Source organism: Manis pentadactyla, chromosome 16 (genome assembly GCF_030020395.1).
Source record: "Manis pentadactyla isolate mManPen7 chromosome 16, mManPen7.hap1, whole genome shotgun sequence".
NCBI classification, from domain to species: domain Eukaryota; kingdom Metazoa; phylum Chordata; class Mammalia; order Pholidota; family Manidae; genus Manis; species Manis pentadactyla.
In genome coordinates, this window is record NC_080034.1 from 6,658,895 (window position 1) to 6,671,380 (window position 12,486).

Below are 12,486 nucleotides of genomic sequence, written 5' to 3' on the forward strand. Positions count from 1 at the left end.
GTATCTTTAACTTTTAAAACCATGAAGTGTGCCCAGTTAGAGAAAACAAAAGTTCTTAAATAACAAGTATCGTTATACAATTTACATGAATCTTTTTGTTGTGATTTCTCCTCCCCTACTCTGACTAAACCCAGGCCCTTTTCCCCTATGCTTTATCCCATGCCTGGCACAGCCTCTACAGTTCAGTTGATCCTTTACTTAGTTGCATATTTTACTGATTTCAAAGTTATGTACACACTTCCTGTTTTTAGCTACTGAGCCACATTTCCAATTGAAACCATAAATTTATAAGATTGCATCTTAAAACTACCAGCAAACGACAGCCCAAAATCACATGCACAAAGTACTCAGGATTTTTATTTTTAGTTCATCAGGAAACTCCCATCATTAAGCATAAACATGCAGTGAAGAAAACAGTGGCTGGAATTGGATTAATCTGTTGGAGAAAATATGTGTTCACGTAGTCAAAAGTTAAAAAAGAATTGTTGATTTGTTGAGCGACAAAATTGTTTTTCAGTAGCACGGTTGTATAATCCTCTCTGAACTCAGCCACATAGACATTGTCTGCTCCCGGGCAAGCGCTTTACAAGCATTTCTCAGTGCAAAGGAAGGGGGAGTGTGCAGCAAACAATCATAAACAAGAAGACTATCGGGCGAAGGATGTAAGGTTCCCCACTAACAACACAGTATATCTTCCACTTACTCTTGAACATAAAATACATTTGTTATCTGGACATAAACACATAAATGTGAGGTTGGTCAATACGAACTAGTTGAATTCTGTTAATTTTCTTTCTGAATGAAGTTAATATAACATTTCAAGCATAAAAAAAATTGAGAACTTCTTTTCCAAACTTTTGTGTGTCCGCATTATAATTCCACCCAGGGAATATAAGGACCACCATTTGAGATGTAAACCTCCAGGGAAAAGGGTCAGAGACCACTCACCCAGCTCACAGGTGAACGGATTGATTTTTTTTGAGTGTCAAGCATCATTCCATTCATTACACTGGGGATTTGAGCTTCTAACACTTGATAATTGTAGTGTGTGGAGTATCCTAAGTGCTTGTTTTGGAAATAAAAAGGTGAAAAGATTCATACATCCAGACTCACTGAGCCTGTCTACCTCTAACATGAAAACAACCCATAGTGTTTGATGGCGAAGAGAGGCTCCTACACCATATATGAGTGTTTTACTGGAGCAAATAAATAAATGTATGGGTAAATAAAAATATGTTCAGTTTAGATTCTGTGCCTCTGCATCCCGCACTGCCCCTAACAGCAGTGACTTGCACATAAAAACCCAGCCACGCTGGCTTCCTTTCAGCTCCTTTCCATCCTATAATATTCTCACAAATGCTTTTCTTTGTCCAGAATAACACAGGCACACAGGCACACACTTTAGCTGGCTATCTTGAACGCCAACTCTAAGACTAGATTAGGTCCCCTTGATTATATGTCCTTATAGGAGTCTGACCATCTCCAGTCACCTCAGATCCAGTACGGCCACAACTGTCACCATGTTTTCTAACTTGGGTGGTACTTCAACATGTAAAATACATTCATATTCATCTTTTTTTCACTCATAGAAACAGAATTTCACACTGTATGGAGCTGACATCAAGTGCACTGGGCTCTGGCATCAGATGGCCTGAGTCACCATCCTGAGTTGTATGACATGACGAGATACTCTCTGCACCTGTTTCTTGACCTGTAAGTGGTAATAATAACAGCACCTACATAGAGACTGGGACAGTGTGCAGCATTTTGTAATGACTCAGACACGTCAGCATTTATTATTTCCTCCCTTACTTTTTAGATGAAGTTAAAGGGTTTGGTCAAGATCAGACAGTCTTTTGAGTCCTGGTGCATGCCATTTAGGGGCTTTGTTCTTCAAAGCAGATGCATTGTTTTTGCAATAATCAAAAATAATTTTAAAACTAGCATTTCATTCCAAGAGACTGCATAGGAAATTTTAATGAGGGGAAGTCCTGCCTAAAGCCCTTGATTTCTGTTTCCTAAATGACTGGCTGCTTTTAAATTTATATCCAAGAGAAACTATTTCTCAGAACCCTATTTTTAGTCAAAGGCATGGATATTGCTACAGATGACATGCTGTACCAATTGAAATCTGCACTGAAAAAAGGGAAGAAAGGTTATGACATTTAATATTGAACTAGCCAACAGAGCCTCTTTTTGTTGATTACTGTCATCAGAAATTGTGACCTTTATCTCTCTATTCAGTGCTGACTGTAGGCTTATAAAGACAAGCCATAGACTAGAAGAAAACATTTACAAGTCATATTTCTGACAAAGACTTGTATGATAATATATGAACCCCCCTTTAAACAAAAGACCTGATCAGATCCTTCATCAAAAAAGATATGCCAGTGGTAGATAAGCCCATGAAAAGATGTTCAACCTCATTAGCTATTAGAGAATTGCAAATTGAAACCACTATGAGATACACCCCAACTAGAATAGCTAAATAAAAATTGCCATATCAAGGGCTGTTGAGGAGCAACTGAATCTTCTTCAATTGCTGGTAGAAATATCAATATATGCAGCCACTCCAGAAAGCAGACATTTTCTTATGAAACTAAATATACACTTACCATAAGGCCCAGAAGTTGAACTTTTGGATATTTGTCTTAAAGAAAAGAAAAACTACATTAGCACAAAAATCTGTCCATAAATATGCATTGCAGCTCTATCAGTAATAACCAAAACCTGGGAATAACACAGATATTTTTCAACAGAAGAATGGATAAACAAACTGTGATATGATCATACTATGAAAAAATATTCATTAATTTAAGAACTACCAATACACACAACACCTTGGAATGATCTCAAAAGCATAATGCTAACTGAAAAAGCCAGTCCCAAAAGGTTAATACTATGTGACTCCATTTATATGACATTCTTGAAATGATGAAATTATAGTGTTGGAGAACAGATTACCAAGGGTAAGACTTTATAGACAGTCCCAAAGAATCCACAATAAAACTATTAGAGGAGATAAACAAATTCATTAAAGGTACATGGCTCAGTATTAACATGTGAAAAGTAGTGTTCTTTACTCCAACAATGAATAATACAAAAATTAGGAAAACAATTCCATTTGCAATAGTACCTAAAATAATCAAATACTTAGGGATAAATCTAAATATGGAGGTTAAAGACTTCTACACAGTAAGCTACAAAATATTGCTGAAAGAAACTAAAGACCTAAATAAACAGAAAGACATCTTGTGTTCACGAATAGAAACACCAAAAGAACAGGCAACAAAAGACAAAATAAATTCAACTGCATCAAAAGTAAGAACTTCTGTGCACCAAAGAATACTATCAAGAAAGTAAAAGCACAACTCACTGAATGGGATAAAATATTTGCGAATTATATATCTAGAAAGAGATTAAAATTCAGAATATATAAAGAACACCTACAACTCAATTAAAAAAAAAACAACTGAAAAATGGGAAATGGTCTTAAATAGATATTTCTTCAAAGATACACAAATGGCCAGGAAGCACATGAAAAGATGCTCAACATCATTGGTAATTAGAAAATACAAACCAAAAACACAGTGAGATTCCATTTCATACCTAATAGAGTGGCCATCATTTTTTGAAATGGAAAATAACAGTATTGATGAGGACATGGAAAAATTAGAACCTTTGGGCATTGCTGATGGGACTGTTAAAATGGTGCAGCCACTGTTGAAAACAGTATGGAGATCTCTCAAAAGAATAAATAAAAAGTGAATTCCATGTCTAGCAATTAATCTAAAAGAATTTAAAGGACAGATTCAAACAGATATTTGTATACTAATGTTTATAGTAACACTATTTACAACAGCCAAAAGCTGGTTCCCACGTGACCATCAAGTGGGTGAATGAATTAAACGAAATGTCACACACACACACACACACACACAGTATTATTCAGCCATTAAAATGAATAAATTTTTTATATATGTCACTGTATGGATGGACCTTGAAAACATTATGCTTAGTGAAATAAGCCAGATACGAAGAACAAATACATGATTCCACTTACATAAAGCACGTAGGGCGAATCATTGTTTAATGGGTACTAAATTTTGGTAGGGATAATGAAAATGCTTAGATATAGATAGTGGTGCTGCTATACAACTTGGTGAACATATTTAATGCCACTTACAAATGGTTAAAATGATAAATATTATGTACTATTTTATAACAATAAAAAACATAAAAATAACCCCTCAAACAGCAGACTTTTAAATTTGCTTGTTAAAATCATCTTTCTTCACTATATTCATAGTGTATGTGAAAAATATATATATATAATTTGATGGTACTAAGTTTCCTTTAATAAACTGTTTCTAATTTAAGTTTACTGCTTTGTAGATTTTTGTAAAGTGAGACTTAAATTTAAATGCATAAAAGGATAAAACTGGAAAATCTGGCTGCTTTGAATGTTGTCTTAACTTTTTTAAAGTGTACTTTTAATAGTCATTTGGTATTATCCCACAGTCACTTCAATTACGTGAACAATGTTGTCTTTGTGTCATTTCTACTAATTTCTACATGCTTTTTGCAAACCAAGTTGGCAAGATAATTATTTTAAAGAGTGGAAGCTGTATTTGCAAAAGGGAGTAAACAACCAAAAAAACAGGGATAAAACAGAAGAAATTTGCATTTTCTTCAAAATGCCAAGCTTATCAATTCTGGGTGGGCTCTCACTTTGGTTGCTAAAGCTTGCCAGTCCTTTCTGGGTGAGCTATATGACTGGAATTAACTTGGGTCTTTTTTTTTTAATTGAAGATGTAGAGACCAAAAGTTCTCCTAATTAAAATACTAAGTATTTTTGCTTGATGATAATAGTAACTAGTAGTAATTTTGTAGCATTAGTGGTCTAATGGATGGTCATGAGTTGTACTAAAGGAATTCAAATGATGCTGGGCTTCACAGGAAATGTGACATATCTTAAGTACAAACAATTTAGCTTGCCAAGTATCATTGAAATGATGCAGTAGCCTTGAACCCTAATTTCACCTTGAACCTCAGGAAGTGCATGAACTCAGCATTCTCTGTGTAGATTCAACTCAGCTCTGCCAACTATTAGCTATGGAAGCCTGATCAAGATACTTACCCTGTTTGTGCCTCAGTTTCCTTACCTGTAAGGTGGAGATAATGGTATCTAGCTCATAGAATTGTGATGAAGCTTAAATGTTAGCATTTGAAACAGTACTTGCACTGAGAAAACATATTCAAATTGTAGTTAATTATATTTTGGACAACTCCGTCTACTAAACACTAATGCTTTCAAGTAACACCTCAATCATTTCCTGTACTTAATAAAGCTTTATCCTCTTCACTTCCAGATTACTTGGCGTTTCCTAACCACATTCTTTTGTTTCTTGCTCTAATTTGTTTATTTGGAGGATAAGTATTTCTCCAGCATGGCTACATGCTCCCCATGAGTGACTGTTCTGCCCTTCTAACCAGATGATGGCTCCTGTTTTTGTATCCATGAAACCATCTCTGTTTATAGGGTTGTTATTAACAGATGGTGGTACCAGGCAAAAATTTTACAAGAAATGATAGGAATATTTCATTTGGTTCTAGGTTACCTAAAAAGTGAAATTTTTTTAAGTTTAGTAGTTTTCATCATATCCAGTGCTACACATCATTTGTTAACCTAACATGCCAGAAGTCAGAGTTCATAATGTCTGTCAGCTTGCATTAATAAAAATCGCAAGAAAATCTCAAGAGAATGATTATTTTTACTTATTTTTTTCCTACATTATAACTTCAGCAAGTAAAAAATGGTGTTCCTTGAATTCTTCTTTACTAAGAGAAGAAAATGTATAACACAGAATAGTATAATCAATAATTAATTTCAAAGAACTATGGAAAACAATAACAGGATTATTTACATATTTTTTAAAATTACATAATTATCTGGGATACTACTAACCACATCTTGGTTATTCTTTCTGGAAAAATGTCTTGAAAATATTCACCACTAAAATGTAATTTGAATTAATCAGTTCTCCTAACACTATCCCAACAGATCATTCTTCCCCCATTGAGTATTTTTGGCTCCCTTATCAAATATTAGTTGAACATACATGCAAGAGATTATTTGTGGGCTCTCCATTCTGTTCCACGGCTTGTGTGTCTATTACTACGCTGGTACCATACTGTTTTGCTCACTATAACTATGTGATACATTTGAAATCAGGATGGGTAATGCCTCCTCCAGCTTCTTTCTCAGAATTGCTTTGGCTGTTTTGTGGCTCCACACAAATTTCTGGATTGTTTTTACTATTTCTGTGAAAAGTGTCACTGGAATTTTGATAGGATTGTACTGTATCTATGGATGGCTTTGTCTAACATGGGTATTTAACAATTTTTATTCTTCTGATCCATGAACACAGGATATCTTCCCATTTGTGTACATCTTCCATGATCTCTTTCATCAAAGTCTTTTAGTTTTCATTATATGAGTCTTTCAATTTTTTAAATTTATATCTAAGTATTTTATTTTTGATGCTTTTGTGAATGGAATTCTCTCTACTTCTTTTTCAGATATTTCATTTTTGATGTATAAAAATGCAACTGATTTCTTTATGTTGATTTTATAATCTACAGCTTTACTGAATTCATTCTTTAGTTTCGACAGTTTTAATTGAGCCTTCAGGATAGTCTGTTTATATGATAATATCATCTACAAATAAAGACAGTGTTACTTCTTCCTATCTGATTTGGATGACTTTTATTCCTTTGTTTTGTCTGAATGCTATAGTTAGAACTTCTATACTTCCCTGATCTCAGAGGAAAAGATTTCTGCTTTTCACTATTGAGTATGTTAGGTTTGTCATATGGCCTGTATTATGTTGACGTATATTCCTCTATACCAAATTTATTGATAGTTTTTAACATGAAAGGATATTGTATTTTGCCAAATACTTTTTCTCTACTATTAAACAAATGCTAACAATTTCATTCCTAGGGATGTTAGATGTTCAGGTTATTAGAAGATACAAAATTTTCAAGACTGACTAAAGCCTTGTTTAATAAGATATATTATTAATAGTTTAAAATTAAAATCTGTTTTCCTCTCAGCTTTTCTTCTAAGCCAATATGTTATATAATCCAAATGCTTCTGATTTCCTATCATGTTTAATCACATTTTCAGAAACTGTTCCCATATTTCATTAGCCCAGTTATCTGTGAGTGAGTGGTCTTGCCCTGCCTCCATTCAGAGAAACAATTTCAAGCAATTTGTTGATAAGCTTTAAGAATGTGCTTTGTCAGACAAAGGCCAGTGCTTTGGGCTTGTCTATGGAGACTACACAAAACAAAGAACTCATTATTAAATAGTCGTTAAGACTTTCAAGCTTTGAAAATACTTACTTAGATCATTTTAAGATTGAAACACAGCAAACAAGCTCTTAGTTCTAAGAGTCAGATTTTTTTTCCATTCTTTCTGAATCAAACCAGACCTAATAGTACCAAAGAAATCAAACAATGGTCCTCACCCCTTTTTTCTATCCTCCAAGCAGATGACAATAACAAGATTCCATTAGTAATAGAGACACATGAAAGCAATATTCTACAGAAGAACGGGAGAAGGGATTACAGGGTTGGGTCTTATACCAAATTCTTGGTTTCACTGAAAACAGTACCTCTGTAGTTCCACAAGGTCTTTCAGGTGAATCTAAACCATTTTCCTCCCCATTTCCTTGTCCATAGTGTTCAACTGGCAACAGGACAAATGAAGGAGAGCCTCCCTACCTCCTCCTTCCCAGCCCACCACGTGCACCAGGGATGCTGAGCAGATCCACCCACGAAGACCACTCAGCGAGGAAACTGCACATGTGCTTGGGAGTGTGCATTTCCTCTGGACCAAAATTACATAATTTTTCCCCAAATATATTATACATTTTAATATTTATATTCTCATTTTAATCATTTGTTCTATGTAAATTTATTAGCTTTAGGAATCATTTGTTGCATAATTTCTCCAGGGCTTTTTAAATCATTATTTTCAAAGTTTAATTTCCTTTTGCCTAATTTGGGCATATACTATTTAATTATTATCTTCAAGATTGTGAGACCAAAGTGAAAAACTAGCAAGCAGGTCTCACTAAAAAATTTACTTTATCCTTATTTTGGTATAACATATTGCATGCATTTTGGGGGTGGTTCGCAAAAACTGCTTACTGAATTATATTTATCTTGTTTTTGAGACTATGAAAAGTTGAGCCTATCTGTTCCTTTGTACATCACTATTTTCAGGTAGCTATGTGATTGTATCTGCTTTATTAGGGACATTTTGAATAAACGTGAAGTTGGTAACTGCTCCATGGAAACAGTCAATCAAACTGCATGGTTGTGAAAGAATGAGTACGATTTGATAAGTAATCTCCTTTTGTATACATTGAAATGCCTACAATTCAAGGTGAGAAAATTAAAGGGAGTTTTGCAACTGTCTGATACTTCTCACACGAGTAATCAAAGTCAGACTCTTACCACCATCTGCACAAGTCATCTCTGCCCTTCCAAATCACCACAAACCTAATGGCTTAAAACAACACAAAAGTCGTCTCACGGTTCTGTAAATCAGAAGCGCGACGTGAGTCGGACTGGCTTACAATCCGGTGTCTGCAGGCCTGCGCCCCTTTCTGGGGGCTCTCAGGGAGGACCGTTCGGCTCCCGGGCAGTGGCAGAGGCCGCCGCCATCCCGGCTTGAGCAGCCCTTCCTCCATCTGCAACAGCGCGTCCTCCGCATCTGACGGTTCTTAAATCGTCACACCCCTTTCTGATCACAGCCAGAAGAGAGTCTCTGGTTTTAAAGACACTGCGATTAGATTTCTAAGGACCAACCAAATTAAAGGCTTAATGTTTTAAATTCAGGCTATACGGTCAGCCTGAAATTCTCTTCCCTGAGTTTTTACATACTGTGCTTCTGCCCCCTGATTCTAACCCACGCCCCCCCACCAGCCTCCGCAGCCATCCAACAAGAGCCCTTTCCTTCCCCGGGAACGTGCACCATGTGTCTGTCATCACTTCCCGCGGTGGCGTACTGTGGCTTAGCACCTCCCAGGCAGGGGCCATGACTAATTCTTCTCCTTAGCACAGTGTCTGGGCACAGGAGGCGCTCACAGCAGGACTGGTCCTCCCATGACTAGAAGAAAGGGACGCAGATCTGCAGTAATTCAGAGTGACTCAGACCCCTCTTCACCCTGGGCCTCAAAACCCTGGCTGGAGAGAGAGGTCTCGCAGCCTCTGCCCTCTGCTCTTTCACACCGGATATTAGCACTTGCACACTGCTGTTCTTCTGGAGCAAAAGGAACCTACTCCTAGTGCACCTGGTTGAACCACTTGGATTCTGGTTTGGAGGGAGAAGAACTCACAGAAGCCCCATTCCACGTTCCCTTCTCCCTGGAGGAGGGCACAGTGAGTGCCGCCCCCACGCGGAATGCCACACTTGCTAATGAGGCTGTTTTACACGAGGTCCAAACGGATGGGGTGAGCAGAGAGTATTTGCAAAGCATAAGGGAAATAAAAAGTACTATCAAATACTAAACAACATGTGAAATATGAGGAGACTATAGCTATAGAGGTACCATAATGTCACAGAACAGCCCACTGGGAAGTCCAGGGCTCATGAATTACTGCCACTATCTGCACTCATTTATGCTCTTTCTAATGCTCCTTTTATGCTTGTATTAAAAATATTAATATGTGTGTGAATCATCACAAAAGAGAACAACTGGTCTTTTTTAATTCATTAATTCGGTAAATATTTATTCCACGCCTACTGGTTAGGAGGACAGCCCCACAGACCAGCAGGGAGTCAGCACAGAGTCCAGCCCTCAGCACAGCTTTAATTCTCCAGCAATATCCAGGGTGATCCAGTATTCATTATCTATGAATTACTATTCATTATATATTTTATATGTATTATATATAAATATTACATATATTTCATACAGTGTATGAAAATTAAAGCTATAAAAAACCTTTGTCAAGTAAAGATGTGCCTCCCTGACGGTGTACAAAATCTTTGCAAGTGGGGAACACAGGAGAAAGCATCATATTTCATGTGTATTTATTATAAAAAATGAGGTTATAAACGAGTTGTAAAAAAGGTTTCCATGTTTCTTACTTGGTGGATTGAGGCAGAAAGTGAGGATACTTTTTAACACATACCTATCACTTGGGATTTTCACTAATTCTGAGAATCCCAGACATGTGTTAAAAATGAATCAGACTCCAGAAGTTTTGCCAATTCAATTCAACCGAGTTACTAAAGATCCTCAACAGAAATACTCCCTATCTCCTACATTTTAGAAGTGGACATTTTTCACATGTTAGCATATCAGAAATTGGGTTTTTGCCTTAAAAGTACTTGGTATACTTAATCTATTTCGTTTCAGTGTACATTTTTTAGCTATTTCTCAGTACATAAAAAATGGTTACATGAAAAATAACCAAATCATTCTTTTTAAATGCTAATTATTATTGAAAACACATACTTTCATTTAAAAATGATGACATAAGAATAAGTAATACATATGGTCAGAGAAATAATAAAGCAAGTGTTTTAACATTTTAACCTTTTAAATCCTTACTGATTGAAAATCAAGATTCTCAATAAGAACATTGTAGTAAGATACATATCTTAAAAACAAGACTGAAACAGAAACCTATCACATAATGAACAGTGAGTTTTGCAAAAGGATTAAATGTGTCATCGTTTTTGTTTTATTAACTTATGTTGCAATGGAAAATAAAAGTAATTTGTATACTAATTAAGCAATTTGTTACATCAGTCAAGGATTCCATTATCTGGCATTTAAATGTTAGGCTAAAGAATTGGCGTCACACTATGAAAATGGAGTCGTCCACAAGTAAAATCCAATATTGTGTTCTTAATGCCTTTAGTAGGCCATGAGTGGAGTGCAGAAAACCAGAAATGCCTTTATCTTAATTTATAGAAAATGGGAATCAGAATAACTGATTTGATTTTGCATAAAATTTTACCATCTAAATTTAACATGTTACATATCTACATCTGGTGTCAATTCTAGGAAAAATAGTAGTTGCCTGATACAGTCTTTTGCAACTCCTTCTGTCTCCCCCACAAGTACTGACCACACTTGCTTGTTTTCCTGGGAGAATGTGTATTACACGGAAAAGAACATGGGTTTTACAATCTAGAAAAACCTGACAAATCCTGACTTTCTGGGGCTGGCACCTAACTAACCATGGGAATGTTACCTGGCAAAACTGCTCATTTGTAAAGTAGAGGCAAAAATAACCTCTTAGATTTATTTTAAGAAATAAACATCACAGAAATGTTATTGTATGCATGTCAGATATGCAATAAATAATAGCATGTATCTACCTTGGGTGCTATTAAATTACCAATGGAACTTTTCAAATTTCAGGTAGTTATTTTGCCTCCATATAAACAGTTAGGAGAAGCTTGATAAACACAATATAGGAAAATTAAAAAAATGTTTCTGATATATAAACTTTCTCTGTTGTATTTGTTGAATAAATACAGTCACGGTAAGTAAAAAGATAAATCCAACTTATTTATGTTGTAGAAAGACAAATATCTAGAGTTTCTCTACTTAACCTTTAAAAATATTAGAATTTGTACAGAGATTTGTCTTTATTTTCTTTTTCTTAGATTTCCTACAGTCTCAAAACTAAAATATCATTTGATGTATCAAAACCCAAGATGTACCAAAACTATTGACCAGTAAAAAGATTTATAGTTAATCACATATAATTAAATTTGCTTTATATTGCTCACTTCTGTAATAAACATTTCAGCCCTTCCATCAAACCTTTAGAACCCACCCTTTACTGTCAGTGAATCCTGTAAACAGGAGTCAAGAAATGGATACTCCAAGACCACAGGATTCAGAGAAATATAAGAGAAAGAAAGGGAAGGAAAGGGGCGAGAAGGGAGGGAGGGAGGGAGAGAGGAGGGGAGAGAGAGAGAATGAGGAGGAGGCAGAGGCAGAGGCAGACAGAGGGGCGTGAAGGCGGAGGGCAAACACGGGGCGGGACGCCATTGGTCAGTGGGTAAGTACCTGTTAGGACAGTTTTGCACAATGTATTTTAGAAAATTTTTGTCTGGAATCTAAGGCAATTGCAGATAAAGAATAAAACTTCTCAGTGTTTTGCCTTAAACACCCAGACCTTCCAGCAGCTCTGTCTCACCCAGGACTACCTCCTCGGAGACCTCCCGACGTCCCACTGCACAGCGGCCACCCCTCGGCTCTGTCCTGCTCCTTGCAGTATTCGCTGCTTCACTCAGCCCTGGGCACTGCCAGAACCAGCCGCAGAGGGGCTTGGATTTCCATCTTCTGTCCTAGAAGGGCCTATGGCGGCAGGAGTTTGCCATTCATTTTTACATTGCACGTCAAGACCTAGAAGAGAGCTTGGCACACAGCAGGGGCTCAGGAT

General features: G+C 36.3%; 1 long non-coding RNA gene across 1 annotated transcript in view; it reads right to left on the bottom strand.

Moving 5' to 3' along the window:
• Nucleotides 1-12,486, bottom strand: part of LOC118927699 (uncharacterized) — a 105,320-nt gene extending 92,834 nt beyond the window's left edge. The window contains exon 1 of the long non-coding RNA XR_005030925.2: nt 12,241-12,486. This is a non-coding gene — a long non-coding RNA (uncharacterized LOC118927699). The remainder of the gene's footprint in view (nt 1-12,240) is intronic.